We start from the raw sequence: 6,873 nt of genomic DNA, 5'->3' as shown, positions 1-6,873 counted from the left end.
TTTTTTGTGGTTCTAGACACCAGCATACTAGAGATTAAGACTGGATGGGGGAACACATTATTGGTCATAGCAACCATAAAGTCATGCCCACCATCAGGAGTAAAAATTTTATAAAAGCCTTTTATGGGTATTACATGAGTCCTATTCCTGCTGCTATGTCTGCTTAGCCTAAAATAAAAATGGGTGGTTTTCCAGTAATGCTATTTGCCTGGCTATGTTTGGCTGCAATACATTGAATTGCTCACCCTGAATAAAAATGATGCAAGTGAAACTAGAGTGAATTCAGAATGTCTCATCTCCATACTTGAATGTCAAGGCAGCTTAGCTACTACCTTCATTCTCCTGCTGTAAACCAGGGGAATAGCACAACTGGATAAAGCTGTGCACCTACCTGTCCAGTTACATGTGCACTTATAGGCCATCCTTATGCACTTGTAGGCTGTTGGTGTTGTGGGATATAGTGTTCTTCAGGCGTTCTCCCCAGAGGCCTCATACCTCAGTAAGAGAACCAAAGATGATTCTATGTTTATGCTAAATACATTTTTGGGATCATCTTTCATTGTGGATTTTTATTAAATAGGGGTGCTCCAAAATTTGAGAGAATGAGGTAGAGTGAATGAGTTGTGTTTCTTGGGGCAGCCAATCCTTCCTTGTGTAAATTATGCAAGAGTAACAGAAGTTGGTTCTGGTTGACTGCCAGAGGTGACACGCATCCTGTGTGTGTGTGTGTGTGTGTGTGTGTGTGTGTGTATGTGTATATATATATGTATGTGTATATATATATATATATATATATAATTTATAAAAATATAAAATATTAACCTCTACACTTGACCTCTTTCGGCCCCTTTCACACTACCCTGACGTCAAAGTCACGCGCTTTCAAGGAATGCCTGTGTAAACTTGGTCTATGGACCTCAACTAACATCGAAGTCGGACCAAAGTAGTACTGGGACTACTTTTGAAGTCGGTGCGACTTCAGGTCGCACAGATATGAATGGTACTCATTGGAAATCATGGGGTACGACTTGTCATGTGACTTTGCAGTCCCAAGTTGCCCAAGTGTGAAAGGGGCCTAAAGCTCTTGGCGCTGAGTAAGGATGAGCTCAGGTGTGTTCGCAACTCCATATGCCCGCCAGGAAGCTGACACTCCGCATCGCTAATCACAGGCAGTGAGACATTTTCCGATCCGAGGCTGCACAGATCGGGAAATTTCTCACTACATGTGATTAGCGCTGCGCAGTGTCAGCTTCCTGGCGGGCACGTGGAATTGCGAACACGACTGAGATCATCCTTTAGCGCTGAGCGCAAGCAAATATGTGGCCCCTTGGCGCCGAGTGGCTGCATGTTTGCGTGCATTAGTGCAAATAGAGCTGTGCCGAGAGCGCGCTTCCGGCACAATTACCGGCAGTTAACGGAAAGCTAAGCTCGGCAGTCACATGACCATAAGCCCCGTGCAATTCTCCTTAGTGTTGTCCGGTGTGGTCAGATCTCCTGCCCTCTCAACTGAGGTTATTATTATACTTCCCAACATTTTAAGATGGGAGCAAGGGACACCTCTTAGCAAGAGTAAGAAGGCATAGGGTACACCCCTTGCCCCTCGTTGTTTAAAAGAGAATTGGACTAAAAAAAAAATGTAGTTTAACCCCCAAGTGCTTTTTTTTCCCACTAATATTCCTTTTATACTGGCTTTTGAAATTTACAAATGCAGCAATTTAGAAATTGGATAAAAGGTTTAGCACTTGGAAACATTTTTTAAAAGATAAATAGTTCATTTTATATACAGTGTGTCTGGAAAGTATTCACAGCACTTCACTTTTTCCACATTTTGTTATTATACAGCCTTTTTTTCAAATTGGATTAAATAATTTTCCTCAAAATTCTACAAACAATACCACATAATGACAACGTGGAAAAAGTTTGTAATCTTTTATTAAAAATAAAGTCACTAGTACATAATTATTCACAGCCTTTGCTTAATACTTTGTTGAAGCACCTTTTGGCATCAATTACAACCTCAAGTCTCTTTGAGTATGATGCTACAAGCTTGGCACACCTATTTTTGGTCAGTTTCTCCCATTCTTCTTTGAAGGACCTCTCAAGCTCCATCAGGTTGGATGGGGAGCATTGATACAGCTATTTTCAGATCTCTCCAGAGATGTTCAATCGGGTTCAAGTCTGGCTGTGGCTTGGCCAATCAAGGACATTCACAAAGTTGTCCCGTAGCCACTCCTTTGTTATCTTGTCTGTGTGCTTAGGGTTGTTGTCCTGTTGGAAGATAAACCTTCGCCCCAGTCTGAGGTCCAGAGCACTCTAGAGCAGGTTTTTTATCAAGGATGTCTGTGCATTGCTGCATTCATCTTTCCTTCGATCCTGACTAGTCTTCCAGTTCCTGCTGCTGAAAAACATCCCCACAGCATGAGGCTGCCACCATCATGCTTCACTGTAGGGATGGTATTGGCCAGGTAATGAGCGGTGCCTTGTTTCCGCCAGACATGATGCTTGCCATTCAGGCCAAAGAGTTCAATCTCTGTTTCATCAGACCAGAGAGTTTTGTTTTCTCATGGTCCTTCAGGTGCCTTTTGGTAAACTCCAGGCTGGCTGTCATATGCCTTTTACTGAGGAGTGGCTTCGGTCAGGCCACTCTACCATACAGGCCTGATTGGTGGAGTGCTGCAGAGATGGTTGTTCTACTTGAAGGTTCTCCTCTCTCCACCGAGAAACGCTGGAGCTCTGTCAGAGTGACCAGAGGGTTCTTGGCCACCTCCCTAAGGCCCTTCTCCCCTAATTGCTCAGTTTGGCCTGGCGGCCCGCTCTAGGAGGGGTCCTGGTTGTTCCAAACATCTTCCATTTACGGATGATGGAGGCCACTGTGCTCATTGGGTCCTTCAATGCTACAGACATTTTTCTGTACCCTTCCCCAGATCTGTGCCTCGGTACAATCCTGTATCAGAGATCTACAGACAATTCCTTAGACTTCATGGCTTGGTTTGTGCTCTGACATGCACTGTTAACTGTGGGACCTTATATAGACAGGTGTGTGCCTTTCCAAATCATGTCCACATTTACCACAGGTGGACTCAATCAAGTTGTAGAAACAGCTCAAGGATAATCAGTGGAAACAGGATGCACCTGAGCTCAATTTTGAGTGTCATGGCAAAGACTGTGAATACTTATGTACATGGGACTTTTTTGTTTTGTTTTTTATTTTGAATAAATTTGCGAAGTTTTCAAATAAACTTCTTTCACGCTGTCATTATAGGGTATTTGTAGAATTTTGAGGTAAATAATTAATTGAATCCATTTTGGAATAAGGCTGTAACATAACTAAATGTGTCAAGCGCTGTGAATACTTTCCGGATGCACTGTATAACTATATAGATCAGATCAAAATGAGGGACAAATGAGGAGAGCGGGACAGAGGGACATAGGTCCAACTAAGAGACAGTCCCACAAAATCTGGGACGGTTGGGAGCTATTGTTTTAAATTAAGCCACTGAGCCTGGGTTCACACATGTGCGGTGCGAATTGATGCTCAGGTTTCACTGGGAAGATAAAAATCTTCTGTTCAAAGGTTCATCTGCGTTTTAGCTGCGGATTAGTGAGCAGGAAGAGGGGAGGTGTAGTGAGGAGAAGGAGAAAATCCATGTTCAGAACGCAATGCATCTGCAAAGCAGATGCGTTCCCATAGAAGTTAAGGGGCTCATAATTCGCACCGCAATGCCCAGAAAACGCACACGTTTTTTGTGCAATGCGCAGTGCGAATGCAACGCACATATGTGAACCAGATGCATTCATATGAATGTATTTTAAAATGTCCTGCGAATTAGATGCGGTGTAAGCCGCATCTAATTCACATAGGTGTGAACGGGGGCTGAGGCTCTGTTTTTGGGTCACTTTAGACTTTACCTAACGCCTCTGAGGAGTCACAGGAGCTTCAGGAAGAAGAAGGTCCCTCAAAACACGTCCTGGGAAACTGGATTCCAGTTGGTCATTACCATCCATTGACACAGGGAACGAGGAAACCGCAGCACTACACATGCTTTCTGGGCAGTCAGAGCCATTTCCCTGCAGCAGCTCATCATCCATCCAGCTGCATCCTTTCAGGACTGTGCCTCCACACAGAATCTCACAAAAGTGAGTACACCCCTTACATTTTTGTAAATATTTTATTATATCTTTTCATGTGAAAACACTGAAGCAATGACACTTTGCTACAATGTAAAGTAGTGCCCTCAAAATAACAATCAACACACAGCCTTTAATGTCTAAACCGCTGGCAACAAAAGTGAGTACACCCCTACGTGAAAATGTCCACATTGGGCCCAATTAGCCATTTTCCCTCCCCGGTGTCATGTGACTCATGAGTATTACAAGGTCTCAGGTTTGAATGGGCAGCAGGTGTGTTAAATTTGGTGTTATCGCTCCCACTTTCTCATACTGGTCACTGGAAGTTCAACATGGCACCTCATGGCAAAGAACTCTCTGAGGATCTGAAAAAAAGAATTGTTGCTCTACATAAAGATGGCCTAGGCTATAAGAAGATTGCCAAGACCCTGAAACTGAGCTGCACGGTGGCCAAGACCATACAGCGGTTTAACAGGACAGGTTCCAATCAGAACAGGCCTCGCCATGGTTGACCAAAGATGTTGAGTGCACATGCTCAGCGTCATATCCAGAGGTTATCTTTGGGAAATAGATGTATGAGTGCTGCCAGCATTGCTGCAGAGGTTGAAGGGGTGGGAGGTCAGCCTGTCAGTGCTCAGACCATACGCCGCACACTGCATCAAATTGGTCTGCATGGCTGTCGTCCCAGAAGGAGGGCTCTTCTAAAGATGATGCACAAGAAAGCCCGCAAACAGTTTGAATACAAGCAGACTAAGGACATGGATTACTGGAACCATGTCCTGTGGTCTGATGAGACCAAGATGAACTTATTTGGTTCAGATGGTGTCAATCGTGTGGGGCGGCAACCAGGTGAGGAGTACAAAGACAAGTGTGTCTTGCCTACAGTCAAGCATGGTGGTGGGAGTGTCATAGTCTGGGGCTGCATGAGTGCTGCCGCCACTGGGGAGCTACAGTTCATTGAGGGAACCATGAATGCCAACATGTACTGTGACATACTGAAACAGAGCATGATCCCCTCCCTTCGGAGACTGGGCCGCAGGGCAGTATTCCAACATGATAATGACCCCAAACACACCTCCAAGACAACCACTGCCTTGTTAAAGAAGCTGAGGGTAAAGGTGATGGACTAGCCAAGCATGTCTCCAGACTTAAACCCTATTGAGCATCTGTGGGGCATCCTCAAACGGAAGGTGGAGAAGCGCAAGGTCTCTAACATCTGCCAGCTCTATGATGTCATAATGGAGGAGTGGAAGAGGACTCCAGTGGCAACCTGTGAAGCTCTGGTGAACTACATGCCTAAGAGGGTTAAGGTAGTGCTGGAAAATAATGGTGGCCACACAAAAAATTTACCCTATGGACCCAATTTGGACATTTTCACTTAGGGGTGTACTCACTTTTGTTGCCAGCGGTTTAGACATTAATGGCTGTGTGTTGAGTTATTTTGAGGGGACAGCACATTTACATTGTTATACAAGCTGTGCAATCACTACGTTACATTGTTTACAAAAATGTGAGGGGTGTACTCACTTTTGTGAGATACTGTGTGTGTGTGTGTGTATGTGTATGTGTGTATGTATATATATGCGTGTGAGTGTGTGTTTTTTAATACTTTGAGTATTCATTATTAACCTTTCTTTGTAATTAAACCTTGTTGGAACTTACTACACCAGAGTGGTTGCGCTGTCTCCCACGTTTCCCCTCTCTGTTTCTCAGATGGTGTCCCATCTTAGTTTTGACAGCAGCACCCCTAGGTCATCAGTACTTTTTGTCTAGTTATAAGGGCTACCCACTAATAAAGCCCCCCCCCCCTTTTGGTCTGTATCATTGTCTTTGTTTATTCTATGGCATTGGGAAATTTAAAAAAATGTACATTTACTATTTGATAAGAGCCTGGAAAGCATAGCACCAGTGATCAGCAGATCGCTGGTGCCATGCGGGCCTCCTGCAGACTGTCAGTGTAAGCGGTGTGCCCGTACCTTGTACAGACAGGCAGTTTCACACTGACAGGAAAAATCTATGATCTACCACAGCGCTCAACAACACCGTGGTAGTTCATTGAGAACTGCAAGCCGACAGCCGCAAAGCATGTCAGTACTTGTAGTTCATTGATGCACAGAACTCTGTGAATGAATGACATGGCCTCGTGGGTGGAGCCCCACATGGCCGCACTCTTTTCAAAAAGTGACAGGGAACTTCTTCCCGTATTGCTGTCACAGGGAGGGGGATCAGCGAGCAGCTGTAGTAGTGGGAACATGTAACATGTTCCACCCTAAAAATGGGTGGAACATGTAACGTGTTCCCAATGGTGAACTTATCCTTTAACCACTTCAATACCAGGCACTTAGACACCTTCCCGCCCAGGCCAATTTTCAGCTTTCAGCGCTGTCGCAATTTGAATGACAATTGCGCGGTCATGCTACACTGTACCCAAACAAATTTTATTATGATTTTGTTCCCACAAATAGAGCTTTCTTTTGGTGGTATTTGATCACCTCTGAGATTTTTATTTTTTGCGCAACAAATAAAAAAATATTTTGAAAAAAAACAAGTTTTTCTTTGTTTCTGTTAATTTTTTTGTAAATAAGTACGTTTTCTTCTTCAATGACGGGCACTGATAAGGCAGCACTGATGGGCACCGATGAGGTGGCACTGATGATGGGCACTGATAGGCGGCACTGATGGGCACTGGTATGCGGCACTGATGGGCACTGGTATGCGGCACTGATGGGCACTGGTATGCGGCAC

The sequence above is a fragment of the Aquarana catesbeiana genome, linkage group LG09 (genome assembly GCF_042186555.1).
Source record: "Aquarana catesbeiana isolate 2022-GZ linkage group LG09, ASM4218655v1, whole genome shotgun sequence".
Lineage (NCBI taxonomy): Eukaryota > Metazoa > Chordata > Amphibia > Anura > Ranidae > Aquarana > Aquarana catesbeiana.
Note: the sequence above shows the minus strand (reverse complement) of the source record.